The 27375-nt window shown below is 41.0% G+C and overlaps 1 protein-coding gene across 1 annotated transcript in view; it reads right to left on the bottom strand.

The window, feature by feature from the left end:
- MACROD2 (mono-ADP ribosylhydrolase 2) overlaps nt 1-27375 on the bottom strand; it is a 2293708-nt gene that overhangs the window by 656058 nt on the left and 1610275 nt on the right. The gene's annotated exons all lie outside the window — the stretch shown is intronic.

The following is a 27375-nucleotide window of genomic DNA, read 5'->3' as shown; positions in this document are numbered from 1 at the left end:
TGTGTGCCACGAGAAAGCCGTTTTGCCAAGCGACAACTTGCATTTGTGATTGACAGCCACCTCGCACACACACTGCCTGGGATCTACAAAACCTCTTGAATCTCTTTCCAAGAAATAGCAATGTTTTCTTCCCTGCAGTCTTAATTTAGGAATTAGAGAAAGTGGCACTGTAAAATAGCCAACTTCCTTATTTACTGTGACATTCACAAGCTGTCCTGTTCTGTCTCCCAGTCCACCAGGAAGTTTTTCCTAGATGTCAAGCACTGAGCTGGAGCCTCACAAATGGGAGAGAATTTCTAGCTTTGAAGAACTTGATGAAAGGGAACAAAAAACATGCATACATGCATGCCCACACACGTACTTATGCACCATAGCAGGTAATGCCGGTCTTCCACCCACATTCCCTTGGTTCTCCCTACTTATCATCTATATCCTTGGCAGCCAGTCATGGCCAAGCACATCACTCTCTATTCATGCACCTGGGTCTCTCGGACTGAGGCTTCCTCTGGCCTCTGGAGAGGATGAGAGGTCAGCTTGAACAAGTCAATCGTAATGGAAAGTTAATGCCCCTGGGAGCAGTTCTTACCCAGCGAGTGAGGGGAGTCACTGGACACATTCCCTGGTCTCCTAGGCCCTCAGAGGCATGAGTATGGACTATGATTCCCATGATATCTCAGAAATCTCTGCACTGGTTTCCTAGGGCTACAAATTAACCATGAACTTGGTGGCCTAAAAGAATAGACATTTGTCATCTTAGTTCTCCAAGTCAGAGGCGCAACATAAATTTCACTTCACTAAGATCAGGGGTGGGCTGGATTGCACTCCTTCTCGAGGCTCTGGGACAATTCCATTTTCTCACTTCTTTCTGCTTCTTCACTCTGCCTGCACACCGTGGCACCTGGCCTGTCCCCCATGTCACTGTTACACTGTCCTTCCCTTCTTCTGCTTGTGATGTCACTTCACCTTCTCTAACTATGACCCTTCAGTCTTCTTCTTCGAAGGAGCATTGTGAATATATTGGCCCCACCTGAATGATCCAGAATACTTTGCCAGCTCAATATGCTTAACTTAATATCAGTGAAACACATTTTGCCACGTAAGGTAATATATTTAAAGTTTCTGGGATTAGGATGTAGACTTCTTTGTGGGCTGTAATTCAGCCTACCACAGTCTCCAATAAAAATGAGCCCCACTTGCCCACAGTAGTAACCCATTAATTAATGCACCCTGCCCTGTCTCACTTTTCTATTCACCAACCAGTGCTTGTGGGATTCTCTTTAAATTTCTTTAATCCAAATCCTTATTGCAAATCAGAAGACTCACTTGTGTTCATAAAGTGATTTTAGAATGTAAGAGGTGTCCAAAGGCAGAATCTGATAAATACCCAAAGGAACTCACATACCATAAAAATTCAGACAAGGTGTGATCAGTCCAACTTAAATTCCAGAAAGCACCATAGAGAAGGAAGAATTGAAGTTAGACTTTAAAGAATGAGAGTACTGTTCACATCCTAGTGAGTAATTTGTGATTTCCCTTCCTTCCTTCTTAAAATAGCTGTATCAGAGCCAGTTTCTGACCAATGGAGAGAAATACCACCATCTTGAGATGAAGCACTCATCAAAACTCTCTCAAGTTCCCAAGTAGCAGCATATGACCCAGATTTTTCTAGTATCTGAAGACATACAATTTTGTCTGCAGGACTCCAAGACTGGAGAAATACTTTGCAGGCAGATCTTGCTAATTTTCCTTCTCTTCTACTGAAATAGGATGCAGCAATACAACTGAATGACTATGTGCTGGGAACTGGACACAGTGAAACACAATGCTGAGGGAGATACCAAAATAAGAGTGTGACAACTATACTCTGTTCAAGAAGTTTATAAGCTTACTGGGGAAGCTAAACAGGTGGAAAACAATTCTGCACCTTTTTTTTTTTAAAAGAAAGACTACATCAACATTATTTTGACATCACAGACGATGATACTATGTGGAAAGAAAACACTATTGATGTTTCAATAGACTTAAGAAAGTCTATTGATGACTCTGAGAAGCCTGGTGATTTGGAAAACAGTATTTGTGAAGAAGGTTGAGGAATATTTTCACTCGTGCATTTTCATTTTCTTTTTGATTGTGCATGCAGAAGAGTGATATATCATAAAGGACTGTGTCTAAAATAAATACAAAGTGTTCTTTTGATAAGCGCATGTGCATGCTTGCATGCTAAGTCACTTCAGTCGTGCCCGATGCTTTGTGACTCTAAGGACTGTAGCCCACCAAGCTCCTCTGTCCATGGGTTTCTCCAGGCATGAATACTGGAGTGGGTTGCCATGCCCTCCTCCAGGGGCTCTTTCTGACCCAGGGATCAAACCTATGTGTTTATGTCCTCTGCATTGGCAGGAGGGTTCTTTACCACTAGCACCACCTGGAAAGCCTCCTTTGATAAGTATAGAATACAAATTTTAAGGGGTTGTGACATAACATCATAGTTGAATGTTTCTAAAATTACAGGGACATCTTACAGTTGATAGCATTTTGGATCCCATAAAACAGCATTGCATAGTGCTAAATCAGTCCAAAATTTAGACATATTATCCCTTTATTGCAATTCTGTAGAAGATGTATTTGGTTACAAACATTTTGCTTAAGTCTCAAGACTGAGCAGTGTAAGTTTAATAGGAGAATAAAGCTGACCCTCTCTCCTTCTCTTCATCTTTTGCTCTCCTAAGCTTCCTTTATTTGAAACCTATTTCCCTTACAGAAGGCAGCAAATAGACCTTTTTGTCTTTCATACAATTTTACAAGGTGTGCAGAGCCAGAAAAGTTAGAAAGTCAAGCTGGCCAAGAATTGTGGGATTAAAGGTTTTCTTTCACAAGACTTCTCAGCAGGTCCACAAGCCCTCCAGCAGCCATGGGGAGCTAATCTCCAAGGGTGACACAGATATCTGGATGGGAAACCCTTCCTCGAACTCTTTACAAATCATAACACATGTCGGTGGAAGCGGGTGGCAGGCAGCCAGGGGCCTTTGCACCACGAGATATACTGCTGCTGGGTGCGGCTGATGCCGGACAGAGAGACCTGCTGAGGAAACATATTTATGGCAGCAAATGATGAGAAATGCAGCTCCCACCCCCTCTCTAGGCAGCACTAAATTTTTCCCCATCAGAATGAAGATTTCCCAAGCACTCTCATGCAATTCTCATGGAAAAGAATTGGTCCCCACACTGCATTCCTCTGCAGAAGAAAGTTTACCATACCGTTAATGCCAGTAGAAAAAGTTCCACCTGCATGACTTTCAAAGTATTTGGAGATCCACCTCTCATTAAAAATGAGAGAGGGGCGACTGGGGACGTGCAGGGGAGGGGGAATGTTCCAGTGAGACTGAGTGAGAGGTCATGTTGTCTCCTGGTATAGCCGTGGTTGCCTTAGGGTTGTGGGGGAGGGTGCAAGCATATGTCTACTCCCAGCAGGACCTCCAAGTAAGACTGTGCTGAGTCGAGACGTAGATCAGAATGAAATCCAGCCTGGGTCAGCTGCCAACATTTGTGCTCAGGTTCAAGGGTGACTGTCTCCCCATCATCCCAGACCATCCCCACCATCTCCGACTATCCCCGCCATCTCCCACCTTCCCCACCAGTCCCCACCATCCCCACCATCTACCCCCCATCCCCATCATCCACAACAAAAGACTGGTTTTTCTTGTCCCCAAACACCTAAACTACCAAGCCTTTCAGCTATGGGATCGCCTCGGTCCAGAAAGGATTGCCGTTTCTGACTTATACTAAGTAATTGTGTAGGATGGTAGTTGTCCTACAAATCAGAGAGGCGTCTTTGTTTGTTTGTTTACCTACATCTGTACTCCCATGAGAAGCAGTTAGTTACTGATATTGACGGGAATACGTTAGGCAAGCTGAAGCAGGGAAAAGAAAAAAGCTGAGAACCTGCATAGTCGATGCTGGGGGAATGCCTCTACTGTAAGAAGACAGAGGGGTGTTTTCCATTCTAGTCCTTCTTGCCCATGCTAGCCCAACTCAGACATCAAAATAGGCAGGGAGGGTAGTCAAGACAACATCAAGCCTGATTCATTAAGTGAAATGTTTACCCTGAGGAATAATAAAAACACATCCACACAAAATCAATGAACAACAGCAAATCTATTATAGAAGGAATAAACAAACAATTTCAAAAGCCAAAAGCATAAAATCAACAGTGAACTTGATAATTATAAAAGACTGATGATAAAATGTCAATATGCATATCCAATACCTATGAACTCTAAGTGATTCACCATGTTAAGACATTTAATTGCCTTATTTCATTTAATTTCTCCCAATTTCAGATGAAATCGGTTTAGTTCTTAAATCCACTTTAGAAACAAGCAAACATGGTTCACAAGAGCATATATTTTGCCCTGAATTCATGGAGTCAGTAGGTGTTTCACGTAGGATCAGATCCAGGCAGTTTGAACACTAAAGCCATGTTCGATAATGTGTGCACACATTTCTATCGTAGAAACCAAAACAGAAGATCACAAGATAATATGCTTCCTTTAACTGAGACAAAACTGGCCATTTAAACCTTTGGGGATCATGCTACTTAAAAAAAGATGCAACTCTAATCAATAAACCCAAGTGGGCATCACTTATGGAGGGAAAACCAACTGGAAATGGAGAAAGGAGATAGCTCAGGGGACATTTAAAAGCTAGATGTGTTCATGTCAGTAGAGATTGAAAGCTGAGGGAATCGACAAAGTCACTGTAGCACAACCAGCAGCTATTATTTTTTGAAAATGCAAGCACAGGCAGAATTCCCTCAAGCTTGGGAAACAGTAAATGTAAGGCTCAACTCAGAAAATAGGACTGAGGATGGCTGTGGTCACTACAAACAGTTGAAATGCAATTTTAGAATGACGGTTTCTACTGTCTTGAGGGGATGTTTTCAAGCAAAAGTCACTCCATGATAGATGATAAATGAGTCAGGCTTTTACCCAGTCTAATTTTAGCCTTCTCTGGCTCCTGGTGGACAGATTTTAAAACCGATGGACGAAACTGGTGGCAGGGTTTTGCCTCCTAAAATTCTAGCACTTTCACTGTGCAAACATTTCCTGGATGCCTACTACATGCCATGGTTTGTGCTCTTTCACATCTCATATTCTACCTGGAGAGAACATTTCATTCAACAAATGTCTCCTGAACAGCAACTCCAAGTCAAACGCAGTATCAGCAGCTGTGTCATACATTGTTTGCTATCTTCCCAATACACCTGAAGGTCAAGACTTGTTATTCTTATTATGTAGATGAATAAAATGAAGTTAAGGGCTTCACCAGGGCTTCCCTGGGGGCCCAGCAATAAAGAGTTTGCCTGCAATGTGGGAGACCCAAGTTCAATCCCTGGGTTGGGAGGATCCCCTGGAGAAGGAAAAGGCAACCTACTCCAGTATTCTTGCCTAAAAAACCCATGGAAGAAGAGCCTGGTGGGTCACAGTTCATGGGGTCTCAAAGAATCACACACAACTGAGCAACTAACAACAACAACAAAAAGTCCAGAGACATTGAGTAACAAGCTTAAGACCACCCAGCTGAGAAGAATACAGCTGATCAGCCTAGGCAGACTGGACTTGAAAGTCAATATTCTTGCTATTCTTTTCTATTACAGGTAAGATAATAAGAGGTCTGAGAAGATGTTTTAGGAATTTAGGGGCAAAAATCTTTACCAGTTTGGGAATGAATGGCAGAGAAAGTAGATCATGGAAACTTTCTGGAAGAAATGTATTTATTATAAACCTTATCAGATAATGGGGTTTAAATAAGAAATGGGGAGCAGGATTCTGCAGAGGTGATGTGAGCAAAGGCAAAGGGACCAAAAATGGACTTCACTGTAGGAAGTCTAGTTAAGGGAAGGAAAACTGGGCCATAAGGTAAGAAATAAGTTAATAAAAGAGGATATTGGAATAATTGGGGATAGAATACACTCGGGTGATGGCAGAAGGGGAAAAGGAGGGAAATATTCCATAGCTATTGGTCATGTATGGATGTGAGAGTTGGACTGTGAAGAAAGCTGAGCGCCAAACAAGTGATGCTTTTGAACTGTGATATTGGAGAAGACTCTTGAGAGTCCCTTGGACTGCAAGGAGATCCAACCAGTCCATTCTGAAGGAGATCAGTCCTGGGTGTTCTTTGGAAGGACTGATGCTAAAGCTGAAACTCCAATACTTTGGCCACCTCATGTGAAGAGTTGACTCATTGGAATAGACTCTGATGCTGGGAGGGATTAGTGGCAGCAGGAGAAGGGGTCAACAGAGAATGAGATGGCTGGATGGCATCACCGACTTGATGGACATGGGTTTGGGTGGACTCCAGGAGTTGGTGATGGACAGGGAGACCTGGCATGCTGCCATTCATGGGGTCGCAAAGAGTTGGACACGACTGAGCGACTGAACTGAACTGAACTGAACTGATGGAGATAAAAATGACTTAAAAATAGTTGACAGCTAATTACCGGAGGAAACGAGGAAAGAAATGGTGAAAAGTAACTTAAACCTTTGGGTAGTGTGGTTGCCATAAATGAAAGAAAAAAAGAAAAGACAAAGGAAAATAAGATGATGGACATAAGGTTAGACAAAAAGAATGCAGACAACCTGTCTGTACCCCGTGGCCAGCACACCCCAGCTAAGAACACGCACTGGGGTCCCACCTCCCACAACCACAAGCCCGTCATTCTCTCTCTTTCCACTTGTATTTCACAACTCTCTTGCAAGCACTTTGACTCCAACCACATTCCAGTCCTCCGCTTGTGCCCTCTTGGTTCCAACTCCAATGCCTTTCCCAGTCCTGTACCAGCCTCTTCCTTCCTTCCTGTGAAGGGCTTCCACCCTCATTCCAGATTAACTCCAGTGCCCACTTCCTGCACTGAGCCCAGCTCTATGTCAGCTAACAGACTTTAATATCAATTGTTTTCTTGTGCATATTGTATATGTCTTCCAACTAGTGGTGATCTCTTTTAGGGTCAGGACTGCCTTCTTGTTCTTTTTTCCTCTCTCACAGAATGTATACCAATGTTAAGTACATAGTCGTCAATAAATTGTAGTAAACAATTGGCTTTGGAATTCATTTCTTTACTTCCTAAATATGCTTCTATATTCCAGATAGCTCCATAATAATGAAATACACTAGCTAGGAATGTGGTTCAAAAGTGCCTTTCCCACCTTCAGAGGCCTTTCAAAATACCTGAAATTCCTTTAATAGCAAAGCATGAAGAAGGGTGTAATAAAATTGCACAATCTGGGATAGGGTTTTTCCTTTGGTATTTAGTAGAGCTATTAGGAGGGTGAAAAAGTTGGCTTAAAGCTCAACATTCAGAAAACGAAGATCATGGCATCCGGTCCCATCACTTCATGGGAAATAGATGGGGAAACAGTGGAAACAGTGTCAGACTTTATTTTTGGGGGCTCCAAAATCACTGCAGATGGTGATTGCAGCCATGAAATTAAAAGACGCTTACTCCTTGGAAGAAAAGTTATGACCAACCTAGATAGTGTATTTAAAAGCAGAGACATTATTTGCCGACTAAGGTCTGTCTAGTCAAGGCTATGGTTTTTCCAGTAGTCATGTATGGATGTGAGGGTTGGACTGTGAAGAAGGCTGAGTGCCGAAGAATTGGTGCTTTTGAACTGTGGTGTTGGAGAAGACTCTTGAGAGTCCCTTGGACTGCAAGGAGATCCAACCAGTCCATTCTGAAGGAGATCAGCCCTGGGATTTCTTTGGAAGGAATGATGCTAAAGCTGAAACTCCAGTACTTTGGCCTTCTCATGCGAAGAGTTGACTCATTGGAAAAGACTCTGATGCTGGGAGGGATTGGGGGCAGGAGGAGAAGGGGACGACAGAGGATGAGATGGCTGGATGGTATCACTGACTCGATGGACGTAGGTCTGAGTGAACTCCGGGAGTTGGTGATGGACAGGGAGGCCTGGCGTGCTGCGATTCATGGGGTCGCAAGGAGTTGGACACGACTGAGCGACTAAACTGAACTGAACTGATTCAACATAAACAACGTAATTCTTATAAAACAACTTGATGTTATGAAGCACTAATGTGTTCTCATCTGCAGGTGGAAAAATTCAAAACACTACTAGGTAAAAAGTAAACTGAAAAGTATTCTGTCATGAAAGTTTTTTGTCATTTGCAACTTGTAGCATGATAAGCCTTTTGATTCACAGCTTGAAATTCTATGCATGTCTTATAGGATAACCATTGATCACTGTTTTGTTACATATTGATGTGTGTGTATATACACATCCCAGTTTCCTTGGTGGCTTGAGCTTCCCTGATAACTCAGTTGGTAAGGAATCCGCCTGCAATGCAGGAGACCCCAGTTTGATCCCTGGGTCGGGCAGATCCGCTGGAGAAGGAATAGGCTACCCACTCCAGTATTCTTGGGCTTCCCTTGTGGCTCAGTTGGTAAAGAATCTATCTGCAATGCAGGAGACCTGGGTTCAATCCCTGGGTTGGGAAGATCCCCTGGAGAAGGGAAAGGCTCCCCACTCCAGTATTCTGGCCTGGAGAATTACATGGACTATATAGTCCATGGGGTCACAAAAAGTCGGACACGACTGAGCAACTTTCACTTCACTCCGCTTTCTTGGTGGCTCAGTGTTAAAGAATCTGCCTGCCAATGCATGAGACACAAGTTCGATCCCTGATCCAGGAAGATATCCTGGAGGAGAAAATGGCAACCCACTCTAGTATTCTTGCCTAAAAATCCTCATGGATAGGGGATCCTGGCAGGTGACAGTGAATGGAGTCATAAAGAGTTGGAGATGACTTAGAGATTGAAAAACAGCAATAATGTATACATCCTCTGTGTCTATATATGGATTTAAAAATAAAAAGCATGCTGCTTGGCCTGACTAAAAAAAACAGTACCTAAAATTCCACTATTATGGGCTCTTCCTCCAGGCCTTACACACTCTTCCATCTTTCATCATTTCTAACGTTTTATCCTAATAGCAGATGATGCTTTGCATGGCAGTTGGGATACCTGACAGAGAGGAAGACAGTCACAGTTAAGTGAAAGCAAAGAACCATGGCCTTTAACATGGAATGTGTACTTGGGGAGCAGGAATGCAAGAAAAGCCATGGACAGGTGAAAACGAGGAAGAGGCCAAGTTTGTGGAATCTATTGTTTTGAACAGCGACAGGCCCTCGTGATCAGGTGACCCACCCTGCTCTGTGACTGCACAGCCCTGAGCCTCTCCCTTCATGTCTACAGGCTGTGTTTTTGGAGCCCACCTGCTTTCATAGATTATGCCATAATACATCCTAAGTAATTTGAAGCAAGGTACAAATCACTAGTCAACCGTGAAATCATCATAGCGCTCAGAATGGAACGACATTGGGATATTGGTTTCATTTGTAGTTAAGATGCCAACAAGGCTAAACACCAATTTCTTCCCACTGATTTAAATCAATAGCTTCTCTCTCTCCCCTTTTAATTGAGTGAAAGTATGAGGAAAATATTCTGTTAACATCTTCAATACTCCCTTAGTCCAGGTACTTTCTAAGCGAGTCCTCTACCCAGTTTTTAAGTTGATGTGGATCATGCAATTATATTCAGAACTTTGGTCATTATTACTTATTCAAATTCAATGCAGTGTCAGAAGTATTCATTACCTACAAAAGGCATTTATATTCAAGTGAAAGGAAAACATAAAAAGGTCGATCCAAAAGTGAAAAAAAAAGAGAGAGAGAGAGAAATGGGGTTCTGCTTACTGACATAAAGCCAACTAATTGGCATCTGAGTAGATGCTTAGAAATCAGGTTGTCATTTCTGAACACTTCTTGAATAGCAGCCTAAGATCCTGGCATCACAGGAAGCTCTAATACCACGATGAGGATTTTTCACAAATCAGTATGCATTCAGCCCTTCTCATAGGAGAGCTCCTCACTTGCCACTGTATGTTCAGGAAGGAGTGGAGAGCCTGGCACTTAGCAGGAGAAAATAAATATTTGTAGAAAGAATGAACAGAATTCCACCTCCTGCATTTTTGACCATGACTACAGCAGTTCAAATCAATAAATATTTGATTTATTATTCTACTGCAAAATTCATTAACCACATGGCTGCACATTCTTAAAAGATCATACCTTGCCAGTCTTCTCTCAATAAGGTAGGAAAGGAAGGAGATTTGGAAAAAGAGAGCAAGCTAATTAATCTCTGTGAACCCCAGCTTCTTCATCTGTAAAATGGGGATAATAACATTTCCCGTGGGGCTTCCCAGGTGGCACTAGTGATAAAGATGAGCCTGTCAATGCAGGAGACACAAGTTTGATACCTGGGTCAGGAAGATCTCCTGGAGGAGGGCACAGCAACCCACTCTGCTATTCTTGCCTGGAGAATCCCATGGACAGCGGAGGCTGGTGAGCTACAGTCCATAGGGCTGCATGGAGTCAGACACGACTGAAGTGACTTAGCATAACTCGAAAACATTTCCCCTGGACAGGCAGTGAAGATGAACAGACCATGTATGCGATGCACATGTCCTGGTTTGTCTCCACCAGAACCAGACCTTGAACAAGGCAGTGACATGAATGGAGGACAACTCCAGAAACACGGTTAGGAAAGTGGAAAGATGGAAGAGTAGAAACCTGGCAAAGGGTGGCTATCAAACCAGCTACCACTGTGGGCATGTGGGGCACAATCGCAGCGGGGAACTTTGGGAAATGGTGTAGAGCATATACTTCAAAGTTATTTTATCTGAGGAGCAAAAGAGGTGGGGTACTTATCCACCAAACCCCATTACTCCTGGATTGCAGGTGGCTGGTATGTGTGTGATTTGATTCCTGGACATCCTGACCTGCCCTGGTCTTCAGCAGAGCACATTCCAGAAGTCAGAGGATGCTCTCAGAGAGACGCAGGTTCTGGTAGGAGGATGTCAGGCTGGCTGCATAGACACGATGAGTGTGGAGAGGAGAAGGAAGGGCAGGGCGGGGGCAGCATCTGCTGCAGAGCCTGACCTTGGACTCGGCACCAGGACGTGTCCAATAAACAACTGTCAATTATCATGACATCTGTAAAGACTTGCTGGGCCTCTAAGAAATGTTCCTCTTCAGAAGTAAACATTTAATTTCAATGTTTATAGTGTTCAGGGAGACCTTACAGTGTGCTAGAGCTTGTCTGCTCTAGCCATGAAATTGACATTATCAGGATTAAAATAATTAGGGACGGCTGCTTATAGGCTATCAAATATCAATGACTTTAATGTAAATCAAATTCATTTTATCCTTATAAAACAACCCCATTTTTCTCCTTTGTATTTTCCCAACCTTTTGTTTTTAAGCTTTTCATGGTAAGCATACCAGAGAAAATATTATCTTGAAATTCTTATGACTTAGAAGTAATAGAGAGGGGAAGGAACAACAAAGAAGGATAAGGATACTGGTGCCAATTGTATGTCCATCAGTCAAATCACATTTTGAGGGGCTTAAAAATTTGGATGTTTTATTAGATGCTGAGTCAGTTCATAAATGTGCCAGAGTTGACTTGTAAGATCTAGGTGAATCACACACTGTGTATTCTTTATCTACCTTTGCCCCATACCAATAGCTGTCTCCAGGTAAAATTGCCAATATAGTGGCAATTCTCAATGGATGAATAATTGAATTACCTAAATGTGCATAACCCCCTTCCAAAATAATTTGGAAGGCTCCCTAGTCAGTGTATCATAATAATGCCAGGCAATGTGCTTAAGTGGATGCAGGCATTCATGGTTATTGAATGAATGAATGAGACAATGAACGAATGAGAGAATAAATCCATAAAGACAAAGACCTGTGTAGAATGACCAGATCTTCCCTCTTCCTGACCAGTCAACTCTTGGATCAAATTTAAAGTAGCTGCTCCCCACCATCCCTACCCCCTCAATGTTACTACTCAAAAATTAATAGAGAAGAAGTTTGGACAACTCAAGGATCAGCCCAGGGTCCATCCCTTCTTCCCAAACTGTAGATGTGTCCTACAGTTTTCTCATGCCTCACCAGCCCAGAGAAGAATCTGAGACACTACTCTGACTGCTGATAGACCTCAGACAGTTCTGAGCAGGGTCTCCTCTCAAATAGCCCAGAGGAGTGCGCCTCCATCCATTCCTAAAGTTATCAGAGAAAACTCTACCTTTTCTGGGAAGTCTGCCTCAGGCTTGTCAAGCACTCATCTGAGAGCCCAGCCAGAACCTCAGTGAAGTCAAGTCACCTGAAAGCTCTTAACACAGACAGAAATATGGTCAACTCAGCACTCCCACCCTGCCTGCCTAGACTTTAGGGGAATATTTTAATATGTTTTATTTTCAAGTTAATAGTCAAAAGTAATTCATAAAATAAGATGCATTGTGGCAGTAAAAATATATTTTAAAAAAATTTAATAGCATTTATACTTTATATGTAATAAAGAAATCTCATTCACTGAGGCAACACTCGTCTGTTATATTTATTTATGATCCTCGTTATATAGAGTGAAAAGCAGTACTGTACCTTAAGGGAAAAAAAAGGGGGGGAAGAGAGTATCAATAAAAGAAAAAAAAAACACAAAAACATACAAACTAGCTTTCAGTGGGGAATAGGCTGAGTCAGGGAATGAAATCAGGCCTCTCTCCTTGGGGAGATGGTGGTGGCGGACGAGAGTGAGTGAGTGGGCAGAAGTCGCTCAGTCGTGTCCGACTCTTTGAGACCCCACGGACCATACAGTCCATGGAGTTCAGTTCTAACCAGTGCTTATGGGGCATTTACCACCAGCCGTTTGCAGCAAGGCATTCGAGATACAGTGATGACGAAGACACAAACGCTGCCCTCACCCAGCCCAAGTGAAAAATATACTTTTCAAGAAGAACAATAATGAAGATAAAAACAAAGCTGGCCTGGAGGCAGAGCAATCAGTTTTCAGGGCTAGGAAAGGAAGTGATGTCTAAAGATGGGTTTTTGAGATCATAAGTAACTGAATAGGTACAAAAGGAGCAGAGAGAGAGCAAGTACGTCTTTGTTTCCCTCCGAAAAACAGAGCATTTATGATGAGTCCATAATTGCAAGGAAACCCCACTAAAATATGTTTTAAGTATGTAGTTATTTTAATTTTTTCCAACATGCTCAGAGAAGAATAAAGCTAAGGTAGAAGACTTTCCGAATAAACTAGAAGATTCCAGGAATGGTTAATATATAAATTATACATAGCATTGGAGTTTATTCCTTTCCTGAAAAGTATTTCAAAAATCAGTACAGAAGAAGGTTGAATAGTTCACATGGTAAGTGACTTATAATTAGAGAGATTCATTTAGGTAAATAGAAGTATCGGGTTGAGGGACCAAAGCTATCTTTCACTTACTTTTCTCCATATCCCCACTTTTGAGCAACTGGTCTCAGTGAATGACTCATCTTTCAAGAGAACAGCCAGTCAGAATAAACCAAGCACCAACAAGCCAGATGGGATGGCTGTGCCAACCAGTGATGGGTAGGGAAGGTCCTTCATCAAATGACTAAAATAAGAGAAGAGACTTCAATATTTAATTAGTATTGGAGAAAAACAGATGGTTTCCTCAAGTGGAGGGAGCAAGAACAGGGTGGTTAATCACAGGTAAGTTTGGGATGAAAGACCCAATAAACTTCCCTTGTTCTTAAATATATTTTGTAAAACAGATTTTATCTTTTAGAGCAGTTTTAAGTGAATTTTAAAGTTAAGTTCTTAGTTTAAACCTTTGTTAGATATCTATTTTAGTGGCTATCTCCACTATCCTTTCCCAGGGTAAGCTGAGTCAAATGGTCCAGTCTGAGTCAAGGATGTCAAACATGTGGCTCTTACACACCTAACCTGTCCCCCTTCCCTGGCAGACATCACCAGCTGATAGACATCACCTCTTTTGCTCTGAACTCATACTTGGACTTACAGTACCTTTCCACACAGCCCTTCAGACAGCCATTCCTCTCCACTGGCACTGACATATGAAATGTAGGAGGCTGTCTATCCCTGAGCTTTCTGATTCATTAGTTATGAATTCCTAGGGGAATTTAGAGTTATTTAAAGAGTTTTATGAATTCATATTTATACTCTTGAGAGTCCCTTGGACAGATCAAACCAGCTAATTCTAAAGGAAATCAATCCTGAATATTCACTGGAAGGATTGATGCTGAAACTGAAGCTCCAGTACTTTGGCCACCCACTGCAAAGAGGCCGACTCATTGGAAAAGACCCAGATGCTGGGAAAGATTGCAGGCAGGAGGAGAAGGGGATGACAGAGGATGAGATGGCTGGATGGCATCACCAACTTAATGGACATGAGTTTGTGCAAACTCTGGGAGACAGCGAAAGACAGGGAAGCCTGGTGTGTTATAGCCCATGGGGTTGCAAAAAGTCAGACATAACTTAGCAACTGAACAATAACAACAAATGAATTCATTGTGTATCATGGCTGGCCTTTAGAATGAATAGTGTGCTTCATATATGTATATGTTACTACTTTACAAGTGTATGCATCCATTGAAGTTATTAAAATGCAAATACTTTGAAAAACATTACGGGAGTCATAGCTTTCTTTTTAGCACTACAGAATAGAGACCTGTGAACTGTTCTTTGACCTTATTTTAAAAAAACCCTCTTACTGGATAAGTCTGGGAACCACTTGGCAGGTGCCATCAGTGTTTACCCTGTGCAAACTGTGCAAAGTGGTAGTGATGGTACCCTCAGGGCAGACATAAGTCTCTTTTGTACGAACACAAAACTATGGCACAAACATATTATAAATCATGACTCAATTCAGTCAGTAAATATTGTTCTTTTTTACTAAACTTGAAGTTGAACAAAAGTCTAGTAGCTTCCAAACCAACAAAGAGAGCAAAGCGTCAAGAAACAAAACTACCACTTGTATATTTAAAATGGCGCAGCTATAATATCTATTTCCCTCCTTAGCCAAATATCATAGTAATAGCAGTTTCCTTTACTACATTACAAAGGTTTTTTTTTTTTTTTAAGGAATTATAGAAGCAAGAGGTCATGACATGCCTTGAAAAGTACATATGCTATACAAATGCAAAGGGTTCTCATCACTTCTGATTATTGATTATTTGCAACTGCCCTACAGTAAAAACTTCATCTTGAAATATGTTCATTAGGTGCACTTGATTTTTGGTGGTCTCTGCTTTTCTGGAAAACAAAGCCAACCCAGTAAGAATCTGCATTATTATTATATTTCCCAAAGGCACTCATAAAATATCTGAGACATGGACACTCTCCATACAAAAGTCATACTTCACATTTCACAAGCATTTTCTCCAATAATTTTCCAAGAGTAAATTTTTCACTTCCCAGAGATGGTTTCTTAGAGGAAATGCTTTGGGTAGTCCCAAAATTGGCAAGAAAGTAGCTCCATCTGGAAACTAGATTTCATGTAGTTCTTACAGACATATCATTTTCACCTAGCAGGATTCCCACAGAATTTGGGTACTGTCTGTGATTTTGATTTGTTCATAGAGTTAAAGAGAAAAAAAATGCCAGCAGTTGTTAGTATATTCAAGAAAATATGTAAATAAGGTTAGTTCCATTCTAGAATAACAACAAAAAATATTTTTACATAGCAAGTTTACCCAACTACATTTGAACACTTAATGGATAAACAAAATATATACCAATTCAGGGGAAACCCTAAGGTTGCAGTTTAAAAGCTACCAAATTTTAGGATGGTTTGTGAGGCAGCAATAGTAACTAGACCAGTTTGTTTTATGCAGTTTCATTTTTAGGCTCTTACTGAGGCCAGATACAAGCACTGAGCTGTGCTGTACACAGTGGTGGAGGTTCACAAAACTAACAAGAAAAATAAGCAGCATTTCACTCATGTTTCGGATGATCATACCGTTTGTGTAAGGTAGATATCATTATCCTCATATTAAAGTAAAGCAAAATAATACAGATTCCATTGTATTAAAATAGAGCCAAAGGAAGGTTTAATAACTTGATTACAATAATCCAGCAAGTGTGTATAATGCTCTAAGGACTCAGCCTAAGGACTTCTAAGCCTGGCTCCATGCTCATTAATGATATAGTGCTGTTTCTTGCCTTCCTAGGGAGGACAGTCCAGTAGAAAAGAAAAAATGTAACATATAACCCCATATTTAAGTAGAATATAGTTAATGTGTTAAGAAAATTCCAAACAAAAGATATTGGAAGAGCAGAGTGAATTTATTCCTGGCAGGGGTAGAAACAGACAACTTCAATCAAATACTTAGATAGTGATACTTTATCACATGCTTCTAATATAAATCAACATTATAAGAACATCCCTGGAATCCTTTTAAGGGCCACAAATCTTATACAAAATACAATATGGAAAAAACTAAAAGCATTTGTGATGAAGAAGAGTGAGGCTTCCTTGCCCATCTTCTCTGCATCTAGCCTTGATTCTCCATCACATGTAGGTGAGTTGTTCTGGGACAGGCAGACTTCACTTTGAACATCACTCAGTTCATAGAAAAGATCACCAAGCATAGGCAAGTGTCAGGGAAGCTGTGGTGATTTGACAGAAATGGGGATGGGGTGCCCTGTCCCCCAGGGTCAAGAAAGGCAAACAGGAACCACCACAGTTATTATACTAGAGAATGGAATAGCAGGGACTGGTCACATGGGTTTTGAAGGACTGCAAAGTTAACATGTGCAAAGCAGGAAGCAACTACCACTCTAAGCCCTAGTGGACAAAGGGAACCAGCCTTGATCACTGGGACTCAGAAGCCTGGAGGAGTGTCCCCAACTTGGCAGAAACCCAGACTTTGAGGAATGGGCCCTGCTCAGGACCTTGGAGGAGCTGCCCTGGCTTCTGGGACCCAGATCTCTGAGGAGAGTATTGAAGGATGGCAGAATTCACCGTCTTGCAAAGTGCCACTTTGCCATGAGGAGTACTTGGAGCTAGAGGCATTAAAAAAAAAAAAAAAAAGATACAACAGAGCATTCTAATCTCCCCTCTTCCTTCTGAAAAGAGGAAATAAAAACACCCTTGTGAAACATGTTCTCCTTGTACTAGGAGAAAAGAAACATTTTTTGACAGGGAATCAAAGCTGAGAGAATCCAGTCCAAACAGGTGCTGTTAAAGCAATTCTTATCTTCCTCTAGCTTCCCTGTATATTTCGGTTACTTTTCCACACGTGACTCTCTTTGTTTGACCTGGAATGAAAGTATTTCAGTTTTGCCACTTCTCTGGTCCTGTATTTCCTTATGAGGGCTTCCATGTCACACAAAACTTACATAAATTTGATGTATTTTCTCCTGTTAATGTGCCTTGTTAAGTGTTTAGTTGCTCAGTCATGTTCGACTCTTTGTGACTCCATGAACTGTAGCCCATCAGGCTCCTCAGTCCATGGAATTCTCTAGACAAGAACACTGGAGTGGGTTGCCATTCCCTTCTCCAGGGGATCTTCCCAACCCAGGGATTGAACCCAGGTCTCCTGCATTGCAGGTGGATTCTTTACCATCTGAGCCACCAGGGAAACCTTATGTCAGTTTAATTTTCAGGTTCAGAGGAAAAGCCCTGAGACAGAAGAGGTAAAATTCTGTGTCCCTTCAGGATGCCACCTGCCAGCACTCCTGTTTCTCAGGAGAAGCCAGGACCTGGGTGGCTTCTGAGGTACTGGGGTGGAAGCTGGAAGCAACTGCTTTGGCCAAGGTGAAGAGCCCTGTGGGGGTGTCAACAGGGATAGGAAGCAAACCAGAAGGAGCGCAGATCCTGGAAAGACTTGTTCCTGCACCCTTCTCCTGCCTTCTGGTCTTCTTTGCACACTCTGCTAGGAAGTTAGGCCCTCCAGATGGAGAGCAAACAAGCATCCATCTCAAACAGTCCATTGCAGAAGCAAAATTGAAAACAGCCCATCTGGTCAGGTATGGTTCCGTATTCCTAACACCAACCCAGCTAGGCCATTTTGCAAATTGCACTTTTCATCTGGGACCGGAGACTATTTTCTGTGAAGGCATTCACAGCATAGCACCCTTGCAGCTTGGAGGTAGAAATGCCATTTCCAAAACTGCCCAATGTGCAAATCGCCACATGCACAATGACGCCTTGCCACAGTGACCCCTGGCCAAAAACAAATCATCAGACATCATCTTCTGTAAGACTTGGTCACATTGGAAGTGTGACAAGGTGAAGAAACGTGAGGTGAGATATATCTTCATAACCAGGTAACACTCCTTAATGGCAGGGCTCATGAATTCTCCAGGCAAGCCTACTGGAGTCGGTTGCCATGCACTCCTCCAGGGATCTTCCCAACTCAGGGATCAAACTTGAGTCTCCTGCATTTCCTGCAGTGCTTTACAGCTGAGCCACTTAGAAAGCCCTACACATATGGAGCACAATATACACACTCACAACCAGCTTGTTGAATTGAAGGCATTTTTTTTTTTAATAAAGGAGAAGCAAAGCACAAAATGAATAATCCAGGAAGAGGTAATGCAAGCTACCCTTTAATATCTACATGACTTTCAACATCACTATCTCCTGCTTTTGAGGTACACACAGTAATAGAATGGTGCACCTCACTTTAGCTTTTTTTTTTTAGTTCTAATTTTTTTAATTTATTATATTTTGGCCACGCCATGGCATATGGGATCTTAGTTCCTTCACCAGGGATAGAAACCAGGCCCCCTGCAGTGGCAGTGTGGAGCTTTAACCACTCGACCTCCAAGGAAGTCTCAGGGGCACTCGATTTTAAGGCTGAGGAAACTGAGTCTCTTCAAAGTGGGTTTACTGATTCTAAGGGATATGCAAATTTCAGAAGCTAGAGTTAGATTACTTTGTAAAAACAGATGATCAAAATTCACATTCCCGTCTGCATTACATGAGTCTTAGTTTCTCCATACCTTCACCGGCACTGGTTGTTATCAATCTTTTTTATGTTTTTTCTCTTGCAGTCAACTGCATAGGAAATAAAATGATATTTTATTTTGATTTTTTTTTCCTGACAACTGAATATCCTTTTATATGCTTACTGGTTATTTATATTTCCTCTTTTATTACCCTTTATGACTTTGTCCATTTCTCTTTAAGGCTCTTTATATTTTTTTCTAAGAATTCTTTACATATTAAGGATTTTAACACTCTGATAGCCAAGAATTTGTCTTTTAGTCAAATTTAATGTCCATCCAAAATTCCCACCCACATATTATACAAGTATTATCCTAAAATTTAATGTGATTATTTTCTTTTTTTTAACTGTAGATTATTAATCCATGTGTACTTTGTTTTTCTGCTTTGGTGTGAGGCAGACATTCCTCATGATTGATTACAGTTATATCAACTTAGCTCATTAAATAAAGTACTATTTTTATTATTTTTCCACTGAGCTAAAATGCGGCATTAAGCTCACATTAAGTTCCCAACTATACACAGGTACTTTTATGAACTTTGACTCAGTGGGGGAACTTTCTGATGTACTTAGACCATTTTATAACATTAATTAAAGGGAATCACAGAATAAGAAAGGATGTTATTTCTACTGAACTTCTCTCTGCAACTGTAGACTCATTTTGAAGTAGATAAAAACCCTAAGTTGGTGCCTTTGGTTTTGGAATTATGAAACACAGAGTAGATTTTTAATAATGAAACAACTAGAACAGACAATTAATGACGATAAACACTTCTTCACAATGGAAAGTGAAAGTCACTCAGTTGTGTCCAGTTCTTTGCAACCCTATGGACTATAGAGTCCATGGAATTCTCCAGGCCAGAATACTGGAGTAGGTAGCCTTTCCCTTCTCCAGGGGATCTTCCCAACTCAGGAATCGAACTGGGATCTCCTGCATTGTAGGCAGATTTTTTACCAACTGAGCTGTCAGGGAAGCCCTCAGAATGGAAGGGGAACAATTAAATTGAGCATTAGATATTATCCAAAAGTTTTTCGGTTTGCTTGTAACACTGTGGGAAGTCATCCTCAAAACTGTAAATTATATATATACACACACACACACACACACACACACACACACACACAAGTTCTTTGGGTGATAATTTTATAGCATTTGGGATAGTTCACAATGCAAGTGACACATAAACCAACTCAAACTCGCTTGGACAATGATATGTATATGTATAGACTCACATAATTAAAAAGTTCAAGAGTTATCCCACTTCAGAAATGGTTTAATCCAGTGATCCACATAACATTACCTAGACCTAAGCTGTCTCCATCTCTGGGATCTTCTTTCATCTATGTTGCAACCACTTTTGGGTCCAAATGGTAGTAGAATGCCTACAAGCAACTACAAATCTACTTTCTCACAGGTTTAATTTCATCAGAAATGACAACATTGTCTCTTTATAGTAACTTCCCCAAACTGCCCATGCTGCATAATCTCCACAGCCAAAAGCGTAGACTCAATCTACTTCCCAGACCTCTGTTATATGCCTGTTTCTAGATGAGTCAGTATGACCGGTTCTAGGTCACAAACTACATCTCTGTGGCTGGAGATGAGATCCATGAGAACTGTTTGGACTGAGGGTAGAGGTGTGACCTCAAAAGAAAAATTTAGTGTATTGCTATGTCTTCTTTGAAGAAATAAAAAGGTAAAATACTGAGAAACTAAAATACAAATATTAATCATATGCATCATCTCTGTATCCTACTAATCCCCTAAGAATCTCAATATATACAGGATCCCGAAAGTAGAAAATTGTCTAGAAAAAGGTTAAGAAGTGACAAGGTTGCCTGAACTCTGAAGACTTCCTATTCCCCTTGCCCAGCTTCTTACACAGGTTTGGAAGCTTGGCAAGCAGCTGGACTCCTTTAGGAAGATTAGAGGATGGGGACTGAAAGTGTCATAGATAATTATTAGATAATGATCAGGATGGTGAGCATTTAGTGTCACTGGGAAGATCAAGGAAATTTCTGTAAAGAGATAGTGTGTCAGGGGTAGTCAGGGAGGCTCCCATTAAAATATGGCATATGTTGAAAAGCTGCTTCAGATGTTGAATATATGCAGCAGAGAGCATCTAGCCCCCTTCTTTTGCTCTAACCTTCCTCCAAATGAGCATCCATAGTACCTCAACACTGAAATGGGTGAGCAGGAGAGCTGTGCAGTAGATACAAGACACCCAGGCAGCGGAGACACTAATGAAAAATACATTGCAGATAAGAGAGTTTATTTTCTACAAATCTGCATCACTGGAGGAAAAAAGAAAAGTCAAGCTTCCCAGCTCTAAATATTGCTACTTTTTCTTTTCTCTTTTTTTTTAAAAGACTGTACCCTCAAGAAATGTTTCTTCTTTGATTTCAGGCCTACAAATTGCCTTCGGATACTATTTCATCTTCCATCCTTCCCATCAAGGAGGCCACGGCAGCCCTGGGAGCTTCCTGGAATGTCTAGATTTGGCTCTAAGCTGGAACTTCCAATTGCCCTTCAAAATTATGGGCAGGAAGACCTGGGATCACTGCCAAAGGACTTAGGACTCTGATGCTCACTCAGCACATACCTCTGAGGGGCTGAAAGTGAAGGGTCAGGAGCAGGTGACAGGCCATCTCTCCTCACTGTCCCAAAACTACTCTCCTTCATTCTGGTCAAGATATATCAAGCCCGGAAGAATCCCTTGTACACAGTGTGATGAGAACTCAGGAAGTAATTGTTGAACTCTGAACGAACGGACTATTAATATTAAATGAGTATTATCAGTGTCAATCTGGTGTTGCATTTAGTGGGCATCTATTGAATAAATGATGCATTTTTAAACAGCTCATCCCCTTTATCTCTCCTGAAGCATTTAGTGTTCATAAGTTTAGTGTCGCTCTCTGATTCAATGCTAAACACTATGTAAGAACCTTGTCTTTAACAGGTATGCTCACCTAGGATATATCTTAGTTCCAAGTCCACATTTTCATCACTGATAATGACTTCTGGTTTATATCACAGCAGCTTCATGAAAGTCAAGTTACCTTCCCTAGAGAATGCAAACATCTTCCTGAGTCTGACCACAAAAAATGAGGCTAAGGTCTAATTATTACTGGGAACTTTCTTTTTTTTAAAAAAAGAGGGCAGAGTACATTTCCTTTTTATGAGTTCTTATATGATTTATCTCAATGCTGTGGTCATCCTTGATCCACAAGGGAATGGTTTCTGAAAAGATGTGGATTCATTATTATCCAAAATGTCTTTGGAAATGCTTAGAACAGTCTGGAACCAAGCTTTGTGTGGCAGGATTCAGCAGTTATAGCCCAACTTTTCTTATACTAGTGGAAATAATTGGAAAAATGTAACTCAAGATTAAAGTTTAGGAAACAGAACTAAATTATGCCTACCATTTACTATGGAAGGGTTCTCTGTGAATCAAATATGGTACTGAGCACTTATGCATGTTTTTTCATTTAATGTGCAAAGCAGCTCTGTTAGGTTAAATTATATTTTCTCCATTTTACAGAGGAGGGGAAACCACAGCCCATAGAGATAAAATAATTAGAGCAAGAGATAGTATGTAAATCCTAGTAAGTGTGGGTGCTTAGTCCAGTCCAACTCTGCAACATCATGGACTGTAGCCCACCAGGCTCCTCTGTCCATGGAATTTTGCAAGCAAGAATACTGGATGGGGTTGCCATTTCCTACGCCAGGGGGTCTTCCCAATCCCGGGATTGAACTTGCATGTCTTTCATTTCATGTATTGGCAGGTGGATTCTTTACCACTGAGGCACCTGTGAAGCCCAAAACTCACTGTAAGCAACTTCAAAGGCCCAAATCATCACAGGACATCGGGCGCCTCCCAGGGACCTGACACTTATTAATATTGTGAAAAGTGTATCTACAAATGGCCAGATACCTTAGAGTATCAGCCATATGACAGGGAAAGGACAAAGGAGAGATTTCCACAGCCAAATACAGAAGAGCTTGGTAACATATCCTTTCCCCAACTTTAAGAAAACCAAGTCATATTCTAGCTTGTGGTCATCATGGTTAGAACCAGAGTAATGCTCAGACAAAATGGCATTTCAAAGAAGTCAATGGGATTGTTTATTCTCCAATCATGCAAATCCAGTTGCTTTGTACTTCAGAATAACTGAAATATTTCAGTTATTCTATCTCCATGTGGCCCAGTTTCATCAAACAAACTTGTAGCATTCCAAGATTGCACCTGATTGTACATGTAGTTACCAGAAACAATAAGGGGATGATGGTCAACTTAACACGGCCAAGTTGGATGACAAAAAGTTTTACAGACTGGCTGTATCTATCATTACAGAGTTGTGGCTTCTCAGAACAGAAACATGTCAGATGCAGAATAGTCAAGTCCGGAAATCCTTGTCAAACTGCACATCCTCTAATAACTTCAAAAGTGATAGAAAAATTAAACTGAGGATAAGAATTTCAGACTATATACAGTAAGTACACAACAATCACAATCATTTGAATTAATCCTTACATCTTGAATTAATCCTTACATCTAGCTTAGCAGATGTTCAAAAGTAAGATATCTTTCAAAAAATTAAAAACGAATTTCAGTTCCCTTCAACAACTTCAGTCTTTGAGGGTGCCAGCCTGTCTGCCCAAGAACAGATAAAATGAAGTGATATGAAGTCAGTTGCCCACTGTAAAAAGCAAGCTGAAATAAAACTATAAAGCCTATGAAAAGGTAAGCAAATTTCACTTCCACCAGCTCAGTGGATCTCAGTCCTGGATAAACATTAGATTCTCCTAGGAGACTAAATAAATCCTGAAGCCCAGGTCACAGCCAAGGCCAATCACATCAGAATTTCCAGGGATAGGATAGAGGCACTCGATTATCTCTTATAGTTTATTTAGTCACTTTCCTGGTGATTGCAAAAGGCAGCCAAGATTGAAAACTGCTGTGTTAGGGACAATGGGAGAAGAGGCCAATATCAGATCTTCCTCTGGGGCTGCACTTCTGTAACTGGAAATGGGTTGCTATTTTCTTCTCCAGGGAATCATCCCAATGCAAGGGTCGAACTTGCATCTCCTGCATTGGTGGGAGGTTTTTTTTGTTTTGTTTTGTTTTGTTTTTTTTTAAATAACATTAAGCCACCAGGGAAACTCTTAGTTTACCTACCAGATGCAAAAACTGTACACCTTACCTCAAGAAGCTTGTACTCTGTTATAGAATGTGATTCGTAACCACAAATAACTGATTACGACCACAAGTGAAGAGGGAAGTCACATTTGTGTCTCCAAGCAGCAAACCACGGTGGGGATACAAAGGAAAGACACGTACCTGTGGTAGATGATCAACAGACTACTCAACCACATTCCTGGATGAGACAGTGTCTAGGGAAAGGTGTTCCCAGGGTAGGAACTGTGTAAGCAAAAGCCAGAAGTGCAGAAGCAGAAGACACATTTTAGGAAGGGGTGGAGCCTGAGTGATGTCAGGAGAATTAGATCGGGTAGCTCAAGAGTATTTTCTGTCTCAGATGCCCAAGCAGTTCTGTGATTCCCAGTATTTGCCTCGAGGATTCCTGTTGCCTGGCAATTACTGTCAGACACTTCAGTGATCACTTAACACACATCTTTCCCCAAAACAGAATTGTTGAAAGCACATTTTTGTAGAGACATCCTGCTGCAAAGAACCTGATGAGGTCAACAGAGCTATCCCTCAGGCCTGTCTAGGTCTTTATTAAGCTCATAAAAGAGAGATTTCACAAAGCAGAAAGCTCATTTTTAGTTTACAGATTTATGAAGGGAGCCTGTCTGACTGGTGAAAATGTCAATCAACTCCCATCTTCAGAAATAAGCTGAAATGAGAGGGCAGTCAGCATCTACAAGGTTGTAACCCACCTTGGAAAACTGAGCAGAGGCTGCAATGGAATGAAAACCTGACAATGAAAGTGAATCTGCAGTAAAAGCTTAAGTAATTAATTTATTCTTCAAAATATGCATCACATTTCACAACTATAATTTCACAGGCTGCCCTTTATAAAAAGATTTTGACAGGCCTGACAGTTATTTGCTCAAAGTCTTATGATATTTCCCAAGAAGAATTCTTAAATATAAACCCATCAGTATTTGGGGTAAAGATAGCTTTGTATGGTTTATAGTAAGTGCAGTTACCCAAGGGTATGTACATAAATCACACATCTGAAGGGTTCTCATTTATCACTTGTTGAATGTTCTGATGCTAAGATACTTTTATTCCTGCCTCTGATTACCTATAACCAATTTAAAACAGTGATGACTCATTAATCAGTCTCTAAAATCACTGTACAAGCTGACACCGACTAGAATTTCCATTAAATCAGATGACAGAAGGGGGACCAATATGTATACTCATTATCCACATAATCACTGGTGTGAAAGCAGTGCTGAGTACTAATTTTCTATTAAATGGGCCCATTTGGTGACTGGTGAAATATTCCTCTACTACCAGGAAGCTAAATGGCTAAGAAAATGCACAAGAAGAAAGCCCCTAAATACCATAAGGATGTCATCCTTGCTGTTTGTTAAGTGAGGACAATCTGAAGTCAGAATTCCTGGATTTAGTTACTGTTTTGACTGTGGTGGTCTCTGTATGAACTTGAGCCAGTGGTTCAGGTGATCTGAATTTCTTCACCTGTAACAGTAAGAGCACTTATCCCACAGATTGTTCTGAGCATGAGATAGATTAAGATACACAGAGCAACTGACCCATTACCAGGCAGAAGGCACAAGGTAAATCCTTGGTAAGTAACCACCATCACTGTTAATAATCATTTTTTATCCGTGAAAGGTCACCGCCACAGCTCAAAGTATTTCTATATAGGGATGGGGCCTTGGTTTGAAATGTTAGACTGCTTCCCAGGAAATGGGAAAGATAAATCTTTAAAATATATATGATAAATATTCGTGTGTATGTACATATAACTACATATATGCATATATATGTGTGTTTGTGTGTGCATAGTATACTGTTAGGTGCTCAGCCATATCTGACTCTTTGTGACCCCATGGACTGTAGCCCGCCAGGCTCTTCTGTCTATGGAATCCTCCAGGCAAGAATATTGGAGTGAGCTCCCATTTCCTTTTCCAGGGGACCTTCCCAACCCAGGGATCAAACCCAGGACTCCTGGGTCTCTTGCATTGCTGGCAGATTCTTTACTGTCTGAGTTACCAGGGAAGTCCCTTGTGTCTATATGCATATTCATGCAAATATGACTAAACACCTATGTATAAACACCTACATACACAATCATGTCTGATGGACAGATAAGACTTAAAAGAGAGAGATCTTCATAACAATTCATCAATTTTCCTAAGTTAGAAACACTTAGAAAAATGTAGACATTCAACAAACAGTGGCATAGTAAGTGTATGTATGTGTGTGTATGTGTGTGTGCACGCACATGCATGTATGTGTTGAAGGAAAAGAAAATATTAATAACACTTGTTAGGGAGAGAGGATGGAAAGAGCAGTGTTAGGGAAGGTTGTAAGGAAGGAAGAGAGAGTGATTTAGGAATCTCACCATTGAAAACTGACAAAGATGCTTACAACCTGCAGCTAAGAATGCTTTAAAAATGATTAAACTAATAATACGGTTCTTATTAAAGATACAGCTGAACAAACACCTGATAATTAAAGCACACAAAAATGATTAAAAGGCTTCGGCCATAACTGTTTGTCAAATGACAAATTCACCTAATGCTCATACCCTATACTGCCAATTGGCTAGGGACATGCCCTCCCAACTGCTCAACATTCTCCAGAAACCCAAAATTAATTGTCAAAGCAGAGCAATGGCCTTGTGCATAAAGCTGAGATTATGCAGGAGACACAGGTCAATGTTAGAAGAGCCAATGACTGTATGTCTAACATCCAGCTTCTAGCACAACCATTAGGGTTGCTTATGGATTTCCCAATATTGGGTCTTCAAGTGCCTCAGCCAATGAGATAACTAGAGAGACTGTGATATAACCAGGAAAGCAAAATTTGGATTCTTCAAACCAAAGGCTTGCTGGACAGACTTGAGGCCTTTGGTGAATGTTCATTATACATTGTATAATTGTATACACTGCCTCCCAAATCATGACCCCTCTTTCAGTAGAACAGAAGGATGTTTCTCTGAGCACTGCCCTTTAACACAGAGAAGCAAGGACTGCTTTCAGGTGCACCCCTGAAGAATAAGGCTGAGTTAGGGTCTCAACTCTGTTTTTCCCTAGGTCAGTTACTAAACTCACAGAATCTCAGATCCCTCATCTGTATACTGGGGATAGTTGTACTGATCTATCAAGACTGTTGTGAGGATTAGAAATGATGCATAGTGTATCAGGAACAATTATAGGTAACCAAGAGATAGTAGGCAACATTATTAACTTTAAGGTAAATGTCAGTTCAGTTGGTGTAGAACCATTTTAACCTAAAATGTAATATGCAACATGATATAAACATTTTTAGGAACAAC

This window comes from Budorcas taxicolor, chromosome 13, assembly GCF_023091745.1.
Source record: "Budorcas taxicolor isolate Tak-1 chromosome 13, Takin1.1, whole genome shotgun sequence".
NCBI classification, from domain to species: Eukaryota; Metazoa; Chordata; class Mammalia; order Artiodactyla; family Bovidae; genus Budorcas; species Budorcas taxicolor.
The sequence above is the reverse complement of the archived record's forward strand: the minus strand, read 5'-3'. Positions and strand labels throughout refer to the sequence as shown.